Source organism: Phyllostomus discolor, chromosome 5 (genome assembly GCF_004126475.2).
Source record: "Phyllostomus discolor isolate MPI-MPIP mPhyDis1 chromosome 5, mPhyDis1.pri.v3, whole genome shotgun sequence".
Lineage (NCBI taxonomy): Eukaryota > Metazoa > Chordata > Mammalia > Chiroptera > Phyllostomidae > Phyllostomus > Phyllostomus discolor.
Window position 1 is genome coordinate 86,456,958 of NC_040907.2, and position 19,234 is coordinate 86,476,191.

At 37.5% G+C, this 19,234-nt stretch overlaps 1 protein-coding gene across 2 annotated transcripts in view; it reads left to right on the forward strand.

Moving 5' to 3' along the window:
• Window positions 1–19,234, forward strand: part of CDYL (chromodomain Y like) — a 145,166-nt gene that overhangs the window by 14,145 nt on the left and 111,787 nt on the right. The window lies entirely within an intron of this gene.

A 19,234-nucleotide genomic window follows, 5' to 3' on the forward strand; every position in this document is an offset into this window, starting at 1 on the left:
TTATCCTTCTTTTGGTTGTGTGAGGAAGTTAAGTGTATCTACCTACGCCTTCCTCCATCTTGGTCAGGAGCTAAAAAGAAAAAGGCATTTTGTTATTTTTAAGGATAGAGAGGTAAAGGTGTATGTGGTGGGGGAGGTTGCTGTCCAGAATATTATTTGTACCGCTCTTCCTTTAGAGTATACATATGAGTAAATTTTTCTCCAGAATTATTTTATACACTATCATCATTACCTTCAGTTCATAAATGAAGTTTTTGCGAATGTCTTGTTTAAATTGATGGATGCCTATCTGAAAGTGTATTTCTAGAGGATACAATCCTTTCTTAGTTCCTTGTGTTTGGTACTGCTTAAAAATGATGAAGTTGCAATGATTACTTAAAATTAATTTAAAAGATTGTGGAGATGAGATATGTGTGCACCTTGGCAGGAGGAAGTTAAGTGTTAAGACCAGACACATTCAGCTTACCCAGGAACCTGATCAAAATCAACAGAAAGAGATTGTGGTCATGAGTGGGCAGCTTTACAGCAATGCCACACATCTCACATTTGTCAAGAGGCCTGGGAGAGAAAAAGACCAAAACCATGTGCTGGGGGATGGGGGTGAGGGAAGGATTGTTCTAAAATTCAAGTTCACTAAAAGGAAAATGAATATCAGAGTGACCTACCTTGGAGTTTGGGGAACTGTTTAAAAAGCTTTTTCTGTAGTGGAACAGGTCTTACAGTTTGAGAAGGAAAAAATGGAGCAAATAAGGACATCATTGTGCCCTCCGCTCTGCAGTTAGGTCAGAATTCTTGTTTCTCCTCTGTGTAGGCAAGATTGGTGTACCCTGCTATATTCCTGAGTCTCAGACTTTGCCAGTGATTTGGGTGGGAACTAAAAGTAAAATGGAACTTCCCATCCTTTCTGTGTCTTACCAGCACCTTCCACCACTCAAAAGTGTAACCTGAGTTTCTTTGGAATCCGTCTGCTGACCTAACAGGGAGCACCTGCCTGTTAGGACCACTGATCACCATCACTGATTTTATTTCCTTTGCTGCCCTGGGAGAGGAGGGTTGTCTGCCACAGGCTCCATTAAATGGCCTTGGAACTTCCTCCTGCAGGTAATGTGGGGTCAGCTAAATCTTCATGTTTTCTGAAGCCCCAAGGGGGCTGAGCAGAAGTGAAGGCCTTCTCACTTTTGTTACTGGAATGGCTAAGCAGTTGGTACTGCTTCTTCAAAAGCTCTGTTGGTTTTCATTTGTGCTTATTTCCCTGGTAGAATCTCAGGAAGGGGAAAGATGCAGGAGATTGGGCTGTGTGCACAGTCAGCCCGCCCACCAGGCTTTATTGCTAGACCAACTGTAATTTTGGTTCCCCAGTCCTGGCAAACCTCCCTGCCCCAGGTATTTCTCTCAGTCTCAGTGTGCAAGAGCTATAATGATCTGAATGGATGTAGTTACTACCTAAGTAGAAAGAGTGATGAAGAGCCATATGCAGTGGTTTATTAGCTTTTGAGGGGATGTGTATATCAGACGCTCCTGTCACCAAAAATATTGTAGGATACATTATTGAGCAAAATTTGTTCAATAATTGTCCAACAAATTCCTTCTGTTTTCGCTTTCTTCATTTTTGGCCTTTTTCAACTGAGTCAAGGGAAATAGGATTGAGTGGGTTGCTGTCTTTTCCACCTATGCTTTGTCTGTCACTCTTTCACCCCACCCCGTTTTAGAGCCCTACTACCCACCACACTTCATCACAGGACATGGGATTGAACTATTCAGAAAGTTTAGTTTCCTATTGATGAAAAAAATCAGGTGAACAATGGTGTTTCTAAAATCAACCCTCCTTTGTCTTTCTAAAATCAACCTTCAAACTAAACTATGCTAGTCTATATTTACCTTTCCCCTTTTCCTTTTGTTTGTCATTAGTAGAAAATGGATTTCTCCCTTCTGCTGTACATCATTCTCAATTTAGGGCATGTCACTCAATCAGGTATTTGCTTGTCCAATAATATGTAAGACACCAGTATGGATACAAAGGAGTAACAGAGATTTCCTTTTCTCCCTCATCTACTTTAGATGTTTGTTAGCAAGAAGCTATTTAGAAAACATCCTTATAAATAATGATGATGAAACCTTTAAGTGAAGATTGCTTAAATTAAAATCTTTTAGGTAAATTTTAACAAGCAATTAATAATGTTACTTGTGTATTTAAGTATATATAAGTGACCTTTTGTGTGCTGTATACTCTGAGTTCAGGGTTTAGGGTTTCCTTTGTGGTTTAGGGTTTACTTTAAGGTGTTGGAGATGTTATTATTCAGTAAGACACATGCAGTCATCCCTGGGTATTTGTGGAGGGATTGGTTCCAGGATCCCCTCCAGATACCAAAATTTGGGGATGCTCAAGTCCCTTATATAAAATGGCTTAGTATTTGCATGCAACTTGTGCGTGCACATACTGGTTCACTGGTTTTCTGGTTTACTATAAAGATAATGCTATGTAAATAATTGTTGTGCTGTATTATTTAGGGAATGATAAGAGGGAAAAGTCTACATATGTAGTACACATGCAACCACTATAGGCACCTAACTACATAGTACTCATCAGCAACAATGTAACTTTTATAAAAGGTTTATTTTATTCTGGGTTGGGGGGAGAGTAAGAGAAAGCATCCATGTGAGAGAAAAACATTGATTGGTTTACCTCCTGCTCGTTCCCCAACTGGGGACGGAACCTGCAACCCAGGAATGTGCCTTGACTGGGAATAGAACTGGAGACCTTGGCATTGCAGGATGATGCCCAACTCACTAAGCCACACCAGTCAGAGCCCCACTCATTTTTCTTTCTGTGAGGACTGGTGTTAACAGAGTTTCTTAAACCTTAATCTCCTTGTAGCATAAATTAACAGATGATATTAGTTCTATTATAAAAGACACACTATAATTTCAACGATAGCCAGTAGGTTTCCTGTGCACAGTAGTAGGGAAATCTTTTGTGTGGATCTAAAAATGAGTAGCTAATTAAATTATAGGGGTTGAAAATGAGTAAGCTTTGTACAAGATATGAAGCACATTTGCAAGGACAATTAGCTTAGCCCATCATCATGGGTAGCAATTTTTTTACTATCTTCAAAGATTCTGAGTTAAACAGGTTTCTATAATGAAGCAGAAAATATTTATAAAAACAGAAAAGATCAGAGATTACATTTGTCCAAAATTCTGTCCAAAGAAAATAAGTGCTCACTTGAAAGAGAATATAAAAGTTTCTACAGAGATAATGAATATGAAAAATGATTTGACATTTTTTATGATTTTTAAAAAGTATAGTAACATGTTTGAAGCATACATTAAAGGAAAAGGCATGCACAGTATAACAGAAGATTCACATATACAGGCAAGCATTAACAGTCCCTAGAATCAAGAAAATAACGTCAAATATATTAGTATGTGATTTTTCATCACTAGCAGCATTGTTTATTGTGTGACTGATTTTATAGGTTCAAACAGATTATTAGTATGTGAAAGTGAGGAATTATCCAGTTCCTACAACCCAAGGTTAACTACCACAAACCATAGGTTATTCCAGAAATCTCTATACAATGTAAGTATAGAGGGATGGATGTACTATAGATAACATTTCATAAAAATATAAGTACAAATATACATATGCCATTTAACAGAAAAATAGAAGGTAACAGGAAGGAACTCTAAAATTTTATATAAAAATTTTTATTTGGTCAGTTTTTCTTTTGCCTGTTTCTTATTAATTTGTTGGTTCTTCGTAATGGACACTAATTTTTGTTTTATGGCTTACAAATATTTTCTCATCTGTGGTGCGGTCTTTTTTTGTGTTTTTTTTTTTTTCTTTCTTTTTTGAGTAAGTCCCATTGATACAATGTGTTCACTATGTATGGCCGTTTGGCAGAGGCTGCGGCCTTCATCTCTAGCTTTACCAGCCCGCTTACACACAGATCACGCAAGTCACCCAGGTCTCATTCTTAGTCTAGCCACCGTGTTTCCGCTTTCGTAGTAGTCCTGTTTACGCCTTCCTGGCGATCCTGTTTCTGCCTTCGTGGCAGTGCTATTTCTCATTCTGGGCGATCCTGTTTCCGTCTTCGTGGCGATCCCAGCCTGCACCTCGTCCCTAGTCTGGCGATCCCGTCCCCAGTCTCGCGATCCCGTCCCCAGTCTCGCGATCCCGTTCCCAGTCTCGCGATCCCGTTACTGCTTTCATAGTAATCCCCAGCCTCCGTTTTGCCTGTAGTCTCGCGATCTTCTGGTTATCTTACCTCCTTCGTAGCGATCCCAGCCTGCACCTCGACACCAGGTGCTTTCGTAATCGGGATGTTTGTCCTTCTGTGCGTTCGCACGACTCCATTTTGGCTTCTCAACTAAGGATCAGGTACTGGTGACTTGTCTCTTTCTTCTTCACTAAAAAATTTTAAATCTGTAATACACAGTTAACTCTTGAACTTTGCGGCTCTACGCATAGGCAGATTTTTTCCCCCCATTAAATACAGTATGCCCTTCGTATTCCTGGGTTTCACCTCTGCAGCTTCATCCAGCCGGTATGGAAGAATATTTTTACATTCCAAGCTGGGGATCCAAATTACTGTTTTTGATTCCTGATTGGTTGAGTCTGTGGATACAAAGGGCTAAGTGCAGATAAGTTTTTGGAGCGTTAAAAGTTACCTGGATTTTCAGGTGTGGGGTGTGGTGCCCCTAACTTCAGAATTGTTCAAGGGTCAACTGTAGTTACATATTTCATCTGCCAAATCGATGACATTTTAATGTCAAAATACTTTTCCTAATTTTATTTCTTGTTCGGGGAATCCTTTTTCTTCCAAGATCTTTATCTTTATCTTCATTTACAAGTTTTTCTTCTTAGAGTATAAACTGTAATCTATCCAGAGTTTGTTTTTGTGTACCGCATGAAGTTGGGGTCTGATTTCTTACACAAATATGGGCAATCTGTTTATACCATTTATTAAGTAGTCTGTACCTCGTTTATTTATTGTCTCTGCCACATGAGAAGTTTTTCATTTATGTATGGTTCAGTTTTTTCGGGGTTTTTTTGCCTGATCACACCACAGTGTTGTAATTAGCATGAATTTATAATAAATCGATTTTAGAAGCTGGCCCTACCAAGTATCTTTATCTGAAAATTTTCTTAGCTGTTCATGGCGGTGTGTTCTTCCTCATTGGAATGAACTTGTTGATGCACTCAAGAAACCACGCCACTGTAGATAAGAGTTCCCTGCCCCCATTTCCCTTCTCCCCCTCCCATTCCCCTTCTCCCCACTCCCCCCTCTCTTCCCCCTCTGCCCCTCCCCTTTGCTCTTGCCCTTCCCCTTCCTCCTCCTCCCCTTACTCCCTTACTCCTCTTGATTTAGAGAGGAAGGGAGAGAGAGAAGGCAAGAAACATTACCTGGCTTTCTGTGTGTGCCTTAGGGGACGGAACCTGCAACAGAGGTATGTGCACCCACCTTTCAAGTTTTGTACCGATGTCCAACCAACTGACGCACACTGGCCAGGGCGCTCACTCTTTTAAGATTTTATTTATTTTTAGAGTGGGGAAGGGTGGAAAAAAGAGAGGGAGGGAAATACCAATGTGTGGTTGCCTATCATGTGCCCCCTACTGAGGACCTGGTCTGCAACCCATGCATGTGCCCTGCCTGGGAATGAAACCTGGGACCCTTTGATTTGCAGGTGGGCTCTGAGCCACTGAGCCACACCAACCAGGGCCTTCCTCTTAAATTTTTTGGGAGAATTGGAGAAGGATTGGTGTTAAATTTTCATGACTGTTTGGTAGTATTCTTTGGTGAATCCATCTGGTCCTTGACATTTGGGGGGGGTGGTATTTTATTACTGTTGCAGCCCTTACTCGTGATCAGTCTGTTTAGGTTTTTTCGTGGTTCAGCCTAGGAACGATGTGAATTTCTAAGAATTTGTCCATTTCTTCTAGGTTATCAAATACGGTGGCATATAGTTTTTCATAGTCTTTGTTGTAGTACTTGACATATCTGTGGTATCCATTTTAACTTTTTCATTTCTAATTTTATTTGAGCCTTCTTCCCGCCCCCCTTAGAAAGTCTAGACATAGGTTTGTCAATTTTACTAATCTTTTAGAAGAGCTAGCTCTTTATTCAACTAATTTTTACTCTTCTTTATCTATTTCATTCATATCTACTCTTGATTTTTATTATTTCCTTCTACTGACTTTAAGATTCATTTGTTCTTCCTTTTCTCATTCTTTTTAAGGTATAATGTTAGATTGTTTATTTGAGATATTCCTTGTTTCTTGAGGTAAGCTTGTAATGCTATAAACTTCTCTTTTAGTGTTGCTTTTGCTGCACCCATAAAGTTTTGGTATGTTGTATTTTTATTTTCATGTGTCTCTGTGCAGCTTTTGATCTTTTATTTTTTTATTTGACCCAGTAAGTTGTTCAGTAGCATGTTGTTTAATCACCACACAGCTTTGGGTTTTCCTGCTTCTTGTAGTCTATTTTGTTTCATACTGTTGTGGTTGGGAAAAAAAATGCTTGGTAGTATTTCATTCTTCTTAAGTTTATTGAAGCTAGTTTTGTGCCCCAGCATATGATCTGTCCTTTAGAATGTTGTGTGAGCACTTGAAAAGAATATATATTTCATCATTTTGGAATGGAAAGTTCTATAAGTGTTGATTGTCTATTTATTCTAAAGGTTCACTTAAGGTCAATATTTTCTTGTTGACTTTCTGTATCCATTGCTGTCCATGGAGTATTCAGGATCCCTACTATAATTGTATTTTATTCATTTTCTCCTTTAGACACTGGTTAGTAATTGCTTTATATATTTTGGTGCTCCCAGTTGGATGCATATCTAGTTATGTATTACATCTTATTGATGGATTGTTCCCTTAATAATTACAAAATGTCTATTTGTCTCTCGTTACCTTTTTTATCTTGAAAACAATTTTGTCTAATACAATTACTGCTACACCAGCTTCTCTCTCCATGCCATTTGCTCGCAGTGTAATCTTTCACCCCTTTACTTTGAGCCTCTGTCTTTTGCAGCTGAGATGGGTTTCCTAAAGGCAACATATGGTTGGATTTTGGTTTTTGATCCATCTGCTACTTTGTGCCTTTTGATGGATGAGGTCAGTTAATCTACAGTTAGGGTGATTATTGATATGTGAAGACTTAACTAACAGTCACTTTATCATTTGTTCCCTGGTGGCTCTGTATCTCCATTGTTTCTTTTTCCCTGTGTTTCTGTCTGCTCTTTTAGTTTGGATGGTTTTCTCTGATGTTTTTGTTCAGGTGTGTGTGTGTGTGAGCTCTACATTTTTGTTTGTGGTTGCTATCAGGTTTATGTCCAAAAAAAGTTTCATACATATGATAGTCCCTTTTTTTTTCCTTAATTGCACATTGTCTTCATTCACCTGTGCAAGTTCAGTCCTTTTCTGCTTCCTCCTTTATGTTTTTGTTGTCACACATTACCCATTTTTATACTGTGCTTTTTCCAAATTGTAAGCTACACTCTCTTTACAAAGCTTTTTCCCTTTTAACTTTTAAAATTATTATTATAATTGTTAATACCATATTCTGAAATATAGTTGCAGTTTCCTGCTTCTGTCATCTTACTCAGGGTTCTGTGTACTTTTTATTTCAGGAAGAGCTCCTTTCAGTATTTCTTTTCTCTCTCTCTTTTTTTTTTTTTTTTTTAGAGGGGAAGGGAAGGAGAAACAGAGAGAGAAACGTGTGTGGTTGCCTCTCACACACCCCCTACTGGAAACCTGGCCTGCAACCCAGGCATGTGCCCTGACTGGGAATCAAACCAGCAACCCTTTGGTTCTCAGGCCGGTGCTCAATCCACTGAGCCACTCAGCCAGGGCCCTTTCAATATTTCTTATAATTCAGATCTTGTGGTAAATTCCCTCAGCTTTTGTTTGTCTAGGAACATCTTTATTTCTCCTTTATATCTAAGTGGATAACTTCACTGGATGTACAGAGTCCGGCACAGATGACGCCCTATTTTAATTACAAAATCTTTTATTAAGAAATCATAAGCTTGTAATTCTTAACAATATCATTCATTCTCAAGCACACCACCATATGACATTTTGGGTGAAATGTTCAAATTAACTATAAATTATTGCATGCATATTTTTACTCTACCAACCACACTCGAGCAGGTGTTACTTCTGCCAGACCCTGTATTATTTTTGGATGGTGGTTCTTTCATTCTACTCTTCTCTGACTTGTAAGGTTTCTGCTGAATTTTCTGATTGGTGATAATCTAGTGGCAATTTCCTTAGTAGGTTCCTGTCTTTTCTTCCCTTGGCTGCCTTGAGAATTCTTTCTTTGGCATAATTTTTTGACAGTTTTAATATAATGTGTCTTGGAGAAGGTTTTTGCATCAAGATAATTTGGTGTTGTTAGCTTCTTGAATTCAAGGGTCTAGCTCTTTCCAAAAGTGTGGGAAATTCTCGTTATTTGTTTGAATGTTCTCTGTTACTGTCTCTCTTCGCCTTTTGATACATCCAATATTATGTTGTTGGTCCTTTTAAAGTTCGTTCTTTTTTTAAAACTCTCAGTTCTCTTCTGCTTAAGACATTTCTGGATTTCCATCTTCAAGCTCGCTAATTATCTTTTCCATCTTGTCTGCTCTGTTTCAAATGCTTTGTAATGCATTCTTCATCTTATTTATTGAGTTCTTTAGGTCTGGAAATTTTGTTTGGGTCTATTTTATGGTTTTAATCTCTTTGGTAAAGCACTCTTTGTTCATTGATTTTTATTCCTGAGCTTAATTGAACTGTCTTCCTAAATTTTCTTGTATCTTCTTTTTTGAGTTTTCCTATCTTATAGCATTTATTTTCTAACTGCAATCCTGAATTCTCTGTCATTTATGCAATAGTCTTCTACATCTTTGGGTTTGGTTTCTGGAGACTTTTCATTTGGTTTCTGAGCTACCTTCTTACCTTGGTTTTCATGGTACTTGAAGGATTGTTTCTCTTCCTGGACATTTGAGGTAGTGAGCTTTTTTCTTTTTTAAGAACTGCTTTGCTCTTAATTCATCAGGTCGGTAAGTGATCTTTCTTTTGTTTTTCAGAAGGTGGTGCAAGTTTCTGTTTCTTCTAACCTGCACTATTGACACCTCTGAGGTCTTGAGGTGGGGTGGAGTTACCTTGCTTGTGGAAAATGTCCCATATTCCCTGAAACAGTGGGGTATGCCCATTGTGTTCAGTTTGTCTTCAGTCTCTGGACATTACTCCTATGGTAGGATGTGGTGGATGATGGGGCTCTGGGCCTGCAAGTTCCTGGCACTGCCTCTGCAGTGTGCTCCATCGACTGTATTCTGCTGTGATGGGTGTATGAGGGGTAGGTAGGGGTAGGCCAGTTCACAAATCTGCAGCTTTATCCCTTGCTACTACTGGCAGCCAGTAGGCCATGACTTGCACACTGCTGTGCTGCATGTCTGTCCATTCACCAGGTTTATCCACACTGGGTGCTGACTACACAGGCTAAAATGTTGCTTTTGTCTCTTCTGTCTAGTTTGCTGTGTGAGGGCTCCAGCCTGACTTCTCCACCCCTATTGGGTCAGTTGGGGCCAGGGAAGGTGCTACTGGGCTTTGTCTGCAGTGTCTGTTCTGTCCCTCCATCTGTCCCACCTTCCCTCCTCATTCTAGTACACCCACCTTGAGATGTTTCAATGTGTGGATCTCTCTGGTGTGTTTATCAGGGGATCCTTTGTCAACTTATAGTTTCCTGACTTATTATAACTTTATGGGGAGAAGTAAGGGGGTCTTTCAACTCCACTGTTGTTGATGTCCTGGAGGATTTTACAGATGTTAGGTGTTCAGATTTTTTTTCTCCGTTTGATCAGAATGTTTAATTCATTTATATTTAAAATAATTATTGATATAGTCATATTTTGGTCTGCTTTATGTGCTTTTTTTAGGAAGAAATTTGTCTTTATTTGTTTTGGTTTTTATGTTAGTCAGAAACTTTAAATTTTATTGTAATTTTTCTTTCTTTTTTTTTAAGGTATATTTCTTTGCTTTTGGGTGTGGGGGGTGGGCGTAGTTGCTCTCCAGCTATTACAAAATGCATTTTAGCTTTATCACAATCTGCTTAGCATTAATACTGATTACCCTAGGTAAAACACAGAATTTTTCTCAGTAGTGTATTTCCATTTTCCCTTCTCAGCATTTTATGCCCTGAATTTGTCACTTAACACAGTTCTTGTGCTGTCAGAAAGCTCTGAGTTTCTAGTTGCTTCCCCAACTCTAAACTCTGATACCTAGTACTTTTAGCAAGCTCTGCCAACCATCTTTCTAGCCAAAGGTTTGAGGGCTGGATACTACCCTGAACACAAAAAGCCACATACTCAAAATTCTTACTCTTATGGTTGTAGTTTTTGAAATTTAATCCTCTCCTTGATTTTTGTGAACACTGTCTTTGAGTATTTTTTTTAATTCTGTTTTCATAAATGTTGACTGTGGGTGTTCATATAACCTCTTCACTCTTCTTGAATGACTTCGTGTTGAAATATGAGGCTGTTACCATTCATCCATTTCATGAGCATGTCTTTCTGTTGTGCTTTTATTGCTTGTGGATTTACTCTATTTGTCACTTTTTTTCTTGTAATATATTTGTGTGAACTCCAACTTCCATTCTTTTTCTGTTTTGTTTGAAATTGGTGTTTCTGCTACTTAGTGAGGGGTTGGGTCAGAAGCGGTTTTCTTTTTCTTTTCTCTCTTTTTTTTTCCCCAGAGAGAGAGGGAGAGAAACATTAATCAGTTGCTTCTTGTTTGGGATTGAACTCGCAACCTAGGTATGTTCTCTGACTGGGAATTGAACCAGTGATCTTTTGTTTTTATTCTTTTTTTTTTTTTTTTTTGAAGAATTTAAAAAAAGATTTCATTTATTTATTTTTAGAGAGAGGGGAAAGGAGGGAGAAAGAGAGGGAGAGAAACACCAATGTATGGTTACCACTTGTGTGCCCCCTACTGGGGACGTGGGCCACAACCCAGGCATGTGCCCTGACTGGGAATCGAACCAGTGATTGTTTGGTTCATAGGTCAGCACTCAATCCACTGAGCCACATCAGCCAGGGCTGACCCTTTGCTTTTCAAGATGATGCCCAACCAACTGAACCACAAAAGTCAGGGTCAAGTGAGGTTTTCTAAAGTCACAACTTCAGATCTCCTCCTTCTGTCATATTTGAAAATACATTCTGATAATTTCTGAGACCTGATTCTGACCTACCGTATTTACCATTCCGCTTTCATTTGAACCTTCTCTTTCCATTCCTCCTACCGTAGCTATCCTACTCAATTTGTATTCTATTCCCATCAGTTTTCCTTAGTAGAAGGCAGCTTTTGCTGGTTGGTTTTGGAGCTCTTAAGGTCTTAGGGAGCTACAGTCCTTCAGACCTTACTTTGGATTCCTTGTGCTCAGCTGTCAGTTGAGTGTGCAAAAGAGTTCCTTCTGCTTTTGACTGCTATTTTCACATTGATATACTTCTCCAGTTTTTCAGTAAGTACTTGTTGATAGTGTTGAGGTTCTTTTGTTTCTGCTGATCAGGCAGATAGATTGCAATATATCTGAGTCTTGTAGCTTTTGGTGATTTGTCCCTTCTCAGTAGTAGTTTGTAGTTTTGATGGTGCCTAGTTTTCATTTGGTTTGGCTATTGGCTGAAGATTTTGTCTTTTCTTGGGAATTGGAGGGATTGAAAACCTTTGACTGTCCTCATTATCTCATAGTTCATCCTGCCTTTAAAATAACACAGGGCTCTTACATTAATACTGCTGAAGGCTGGAATGTGGTTGAGCATTCTCCCCATTTTCTCACCAGCTTGCTCTTATAACCAAGAGTGATGAAGAGAGATGTGTTTCCTTACTCTGTTCCCTAGTTACTTTTTATTTGAGAGTGTGGCCTGCAATCTTGCTTGTATATATGAGTCTGTCATCAAACCTCCCACTTTGTACAGGCTTTGTCTTCTGACCTTTAGAAATTATTGGTCATAACATTTTTCTTATCTTGATTTTTGGATTTTCAACTTAATATTCTTAAAGATTTCCCTCATTGCCAAGCTATGAGTAATTCATTTTTAAAAACATTTTTAAAATATCTTTACCTAGCTTTGTGCGTGTGTGTTTATTGTACTAGAAATACTTGTTAAGGTATTTTGCATACCATATTGGTGAAAATGAAAATTTCAGTTTTGTTGAAACCTGTTTTTTTTTTATTAATTATCTGTCTCATTACTTAATGCTGTCTGCTCTTAACCTTTTAGGTTTTTTAAATACCTTTGTTTTCTGTTCATGTTATAAGAGTTTCCTATCTTCTCCTTAAGAAACCAATTCAAGACCCATTATTTTTTTGGAGCTTGGGTTCTTAGTCACTTAAGAGACTAAATCATCATAGATAAAAGGGAGGGGAAAAGTGTTACACGTGTTACTGACCTGGAAAACACAGGTCATTCCCCACATTTCATAGATTCATGGAATATTACAGCAAGAAAAGTCCTTGGCAATAATCTAGCTTAATCCACCCTCTTCCAGTTGTATATACAAGGATACTATAACTGAGGCTAAGGGAAGCTAATTATTAAGTTATGACAGGGTGCAAGACTAGGAGCTTAACTCATGTTCCTTATATCACTACAAGTCAGGTATTAACCACCTTGTTTTAGAGCTGAAGAAAAGTGTTAATAAAATAGTAAAGTAGAATTATTCAGGTCTCAAAACAAAGACCTTTGTCACCCCTATTCTACTCCAGTCACTGGTCTGCTAGAGAAAACCCAGTTCTTCCGATCCCTAAAACCTTGCCCTTCTTTACCAGTAGGAAATGGGGGCTCAAGCTGTTTGACCTGCTCAGATTTGTAATAAAATTATAATGTTTTCTCATTAATCTTAGCAGAACCTACCCATCATTCTCTCCCTATAAACAACAAAACAGCCCTCCTTCTGATCTTTTTCTAGTCCTGTTTCTCAGACTTGGCTAAGATACAAGCAGCTGTTAAATGGCAAAAAAATTCTTACACTCCTTTAGATACATCCTCTCTATCCCATACCAGTTGTAGAAATTCCTAATTTTTTGAGAAAACGGTTTTCAGTGGCAAATTATTGTTGAAGAGTAATTAGACAATAATTGGATTTTTAAAAGTCCATCACTTACATGAAAACACAAAATTGGAAGATATGGAAGAACTTTTGGCCCATCTAACATAAATATGTGTTGCATTTGTATAACTGTGTGTGTTTCAGGTTACTCTATATATTCCCATTTTTTTATCTCTTTTTTTTTTTTTTTAGAAACGAGACATTACAGAGGTTTTCCTTGCCTCTTTTTTTTTTTTTTTTTTAAGCTTTAACATTTTTTTTGATCCTCGCCCAAGGATATGTTTGCTGATTTTGGAGAGAAGGAAGGGGTGGGGGGGGAGAGATCTCTGTAACAGAAAATCATCAATTGCTTGGTTGCCTCCCCCATGCCTCCTGACTGAGGATTAAATCTGCAACCTACATATGTGCCCTGATGGGGGTTAAACACCTGCAGCTCATTTGTGTATGGGACAATGCTGCAATCAACTGAGCCACCTGGCCCAGGCAATTTTCCTTCAGTCTTTTCTGGAGTGACTTTGTACCCATCTGATATTGTATTATTGCACAATAAGTTTAATTCTATTTGTTTTTTAATATGGGCAGCTTTGTTAATAGTAGCTCCATAGTTAACCATCTTTTATCTAGAATAAAGGTTTGAATCAAAACTTCAAACTAGACCAAAAAAGTAGACTACACTAGAACATAATTTTGGATGGGATTAATGTATTTAAACCAATTTCTATCTCAAGACACTAAAAACTATAAATATGCTGTCAGTGAGTGAATTTGCTTTTTTTAACAAATGAGTAAATTTCACTTTGCTTTATAAACTTCTAAAGTCAAGTGTGATAACTTATGTTAACCAGTAGCTATCTTGGCAATGAAAAGATAATATTCTTTTCCTATAGGAGAAGGATATGGTTGGTTAAAGAAAGGACTGTAATTGGTGTAAGCAGCTTCAAGGTGATGCTAGGACTTAACTGGGCAGAGTTCATTCAGGAGTCAGAAGCCACACTGGTTACCTTGGGGGGATTTTGTAATGAGTTGTTTAGTTGTGAGAGTTGGCTAAGTAGCAACTGCAGAAAGCAGGTGCCACTCAGGACAGGAGGGACAAGGGAGAAACTTAGAAGTGGGGGAGCCAACCAATCCCTGACCCTGACTTCTGAACACTGGTTGCGTGAGACCTGCCAGGGATGTGGATGGTTGGTGCCATCAAGGAAAACAACAAACCAAAAGGAAGAATCAGGATACCTGTTGGTAGTGTCCCTCTAGCACCCTCTGTTGGCACAGCCTAACATTAAGTTAGCAGGCAGAGGAGGAATGTGTGCGCTATCCATTTCCAAGATCACAAAATAAGTAAAAGAAAGATAGTTTGGTATTGAGAGGCAGTTAATTAATACCTCTTTCATGTTGCTCCCAGAGGAGTCTTTCAAAAATGTAATGTTTTTTTAGTAGCATTTTTCTACCAAAATGTCTTAATGGTTCTCAAAATTTTTTTTAAAAAAACAACTTTTTAACTTATTTTGTAATAATTTTGGACTTAAAAGTTGCAAAATGGTAGAGTTCTTGTTTACCCTTCACCCAAATTGCTGAATTTTCACAACTTTCGATAATCATAATACAGTTATCAAAACTAGAAAATTATTAGGACACCTACATTTTATTCAGATTATGCCAGTTTTCTCATGAATGTCATTTTTCTCTTTGGTTGTCATGTCTCTTCAATTTTTTCTACCTGTGGTAGATGAACGTTCCTCAATCTTTCCTTTTATGACCTTGACACTTCTGAAGAGTATTTATAAGTTATTTTGTAGAGAGTCCCTATGCTGGGAGATGGGGGGTCATGATTAAATTCAGGTCAGTACATTTCTGGGGCAAGGATTCCATAGAAGTGATGTTGTGTTCTTCTGTGTTAGTCTGCTTGGGCTGTCATAGTTCAGTACCACAGATAGTGGCTTAAAAAAACAGACATTTCCTCACAGTTCCAGAGGCAGGCATAATTCATCCTATACCAACCTCTCTATGCATCAAACCAAGAGCAGGGGGATATAACTTACTACTGGTGAGATTATCCTTGATCAGTTCGTTACAGTAGTATTTGTCACTTTCTCCATTGTGAAGTTACTATTATACTTTGTAACTAACACGTATCTTGGGGGAAATTTCCTTGAGATTATGCAAATATGTTTTCTCCTCGGACTTTGAACTCTCCCCAGGTGTCTTTAACATTCCATTGGTGAATCGTGCCTTCAGTAGTTATTTTTGTGATGTTTACGTAATCATGATTTTTCTATTTCCTTTGATTTTACTTTCTTTCCAATTTGGTAATTGGAGTGTTTCTATAAGGAAAAGTCACTTCTCCCTTTACATATATATTCAGTTACTTGTCTTTAAGGAATCACAAATTTCTAGAATTTCATAGATTATAATCTAATACTGTTATTTTTGTTAACCCGATTGTCCTAATTTTGGTTACTGAGAGCTCCTGTGTCCTTCCGTAATGCTCCTTCCCACCCCTCTTCCTTTTTTTTTTTTTTTTTTTTTTTTTTGAGTGCTTCCTTGTTTTTAGCCACCACAGGCGCTCAGGGTTCAACTTGTATTTTTCTTGAAGTGGAATCAAGCACTTCTCCAAAAAGTCCTGTTTAGTTTTATTGGAGAGTGGAATTTATAAACCCAGGTTTAAGAATAAGGTGTGCTTGTTGCTACTGAGGTATCACTGATTCTGGACCTTCCTCATGAACAGAGTTATGGAAATATATGTGTACTTATATAGTTGCCCACAAAAACATCTTTATATTGGTCTGTTTATGTATGTATTCAAAACACAAAAGTTTATATGAGATAACTTCCATTTTCAGTCCTACAACATGGTATTCAGTCTGTCCTTTCCTTATTTGTAACTTCTTTCCCCAACACTGAGAAATCTGGTTCTCACTGTCTATAATTCATTTACTCAACTCTAGTATGTACATGAAAGTTGTTCCAGATTTGCTAACTGGAACCTTGTGAGAAACTTAACTATATCAGGTGTCAGTGGACTATGACACCTTTTATCTTTTTTTTTTTTTAAGATTTTATTCACACATTAAGGGAGGAAGAGAAACATCAGTGTGTGTTTGTCACACACCCCCCACTGGGGACCTGGCCCACAACCCAGGCATGTGTCCTGACTGGGAATCAAACCAGCAACCCTTTGCTTTGCAGGGTGACACTCAATCTGCTGAGTTTAGATTAATTTGGGTTAGAAGTTGAACCTTCTGATACTCATTCCTGAACATAGCATTTCTCAGTTTATTGTAGCCTTAAGTACTTAAGCAAAACTGTATAGCTGGTTGTGTATGTACATATGCATTTACATATATGTGTTGGTTGTGTTTTGTAGTTTTATTTTCGGTTACCTTTATTCTTAGGTGATTTTTCTAACTTTTTAGTTTACATTTCTAGGATTTTCTGAGTAAGCAATCATACGCCTTCTAATTCATTTTGTTTATATATACTTATGTCTTAGTATATTTACATGTCAGTTTTATGTTTTCATCAAATTTAGGCTGAGCACTTCCAGGACAGTGTTGAAGAGTAACAAGACAGGTAACATTGATTGCTGTTGTGTTTTTCATTTACTGGGAGTGCTTCTAATACTTCACCATTGAAAATGATATCTTCTAAAAATATCTTGTAGATCAGGGGTGTCAAACTCATTTTCACCAGGATCTGCATCAGCCTTGAGGTTGCCTTCAAATGGCTGAATGTAATTTTAGGACTCTATAAATGTAACTACTCCTTAACTATAGGGTCAAGGAGCTTGGTGCTGCCACCAGGTAGAGACAAGGTGCCTGGCCAGGTAAAACAAGGTGGAGGGCAGAATTTTGCTCTCGGACCTTGTGTTTTTCACCTGTGTTGTAGATAGTCTCGCATACTTTTTTGTTTCGGTTTGGTTTGGTTTGGTTTTTTGCTGAGAGCTCTTTCATTACGTGTAAAAATCATGAATGGATTTTAATTTGATGGTGTGCCTTCCTTGCATACATGAATATTAAGTTTCTTCTGTAGCTGATGGTAGTGATAGATTTTCTGATACTAAATTTTCCTGGTATTCCTTGGACAGACTGTACTTGATTACCACAGTTCTTTTGTCACTGGTGGATTCAGTTTATTAAATTACTTAGGTAGGAAGTTAAAACCTGTGCTATAAGTGAGAGTAACCCACACATTTCTTTTTCCCTTTGTGCTGTTCTGGTTTGGTTTTTGTATCGATTGTCATTAGAAGGTAACAACTGGACATTTTGGTAGAATTTGTCTTAAAGTTTCTGTCTCAGACTTATACACGGAATTATTGGTGCTATTTTTTTTTTATGTTTAATGACCATAAGCATTAACTTTTAGCAGGTCTGTGTAGCATTGAAATTATTTTCATTTCCACATTTAGTTAAAATTATTCTTTGGAAGCTTTTGGTAACAAAACATAGTTACTGAAAATGTTGGAGTGGTAAGTTTTCTTACACTTTGTATAAACAACTGTTTGATTTAGCAAATTATTTTACAGTTGAAATCATGAAGAAAAAAAATAAATGATTTGAATCTATTAGAAAATGAAACTGAACAGAGGTTTTACTGACCTATTAAGTAAATACAAGCCCACCCAAGAAGTCAAAGGAACTTATAATTCAAGGAAGTTCTATTTTAGATAATATGGGGAGGTACTATTGTAAGAGTAGAGTTGACAAATTTAGGATTGAGAATAGATCCTACAGATCTGCCATGTGGGCTCCGGTCAGCTTGTTGTGGAGTTTTGATACTTCCATTTGAGGGAGAGAGCCAGGCAGAACAGCAGCAGATCTCTCAGTCCTGTACTTCACAGACATTCCCAATTATCCTATTTGTGAGTGTCAGTTTGCTCTTTCTTCAACCTCAAAGTGGGATTTTTAATCCTCTCAGAAGGGCTCAAGTTTTGATAGTACATGCTTACATAGTGGTAGTAACAGGTATTTACAAATGGAAAAGGGGGACGTCTGTGTTCTAGTTTGTGATCTAAACTTTTCAAATCATGCTTGCACAGATATGTGAGTATATGTGTATGTGTATGTGGTACAGATAAAAGGTCTTATAAATACAGTTTCTTTATTTTTTACACTTTGTTTTGTATATAGTTACATGGTCACTTGGTATGTAGCTCTTCTAAGAGCATTACAGTTTTTATTCCTTCGTGAGCACATACTATATTTAGCCATTTCTTTATTGATTTTTTATCCTTAATAAGGATATACCATATCCTTTTATAGTTATTTTTTAATAAGGGTATACCATAATTTATTTAGCCTTTTTCTTCCCTTTTTTTTGAAAAGTTACATTTTTTTACAGTTTTTAGATAAGACAGTTTATATTGCTCAAACAAAGTACACATATTTAAAAGTTCTTTGTATCACTGCTCTTCCAGATAGTCTGTTCACATTCAGATTGAATGTCTGTTGCCTGTGTCTTAGCACTGGTTATCGTCAGCCTTTACATTTTGCTAACATAGTGGACAAAAATCGGTGTATGATTGACTCAACGATGGGATTTAAATTTTTTCTCTTTTTGGTCACTTAATCTTTTTCCCTTTTTGAAGGCCCACTTGTGTTCATATTCTCATCAATCAGTAGGCACTCTTCACATTATAAATAGTAGTCATGTGTTGGGGGTACTTTTCCCTAGTCTGCTACCTGTTGTAACTTTCAGTAAGACATATCTTTTGATTTTTGATAGCTGGTTTTTTTTTTTTTTTATAACTGTTAAGTTCTTTCCTGTGTCAGCATCATAAACCCCTTTTGGGGATTTTGGGGGTGTGTTTTTTTCCTTAGTACTTTCACAGTTTTGTTTTCTGTTAACCTATTGGGGAATATTATTGTTCACAGTTTGGAGACACAGAGATTGAATTTCATTTTGTTTTCCATGTGAAATAGCCAGTTGTCTCGACAATGAATTTCCTATTTGCAAAAGCTACCAAGTAGCATATACTAAATTTTAGAAAAACTCTGAAGGTTCTATGCACCTCAGTTGGACAGTTGATTTATTCCACAGCAATATCATATTTTAATTATTGTGGTATAGTGTTTTGCTATTCTAGAATGCAGGAATGCCTTAACTTTTTTATCAAGATTCCCTTGGTTGTTTTGTGTATGTGGATTCATT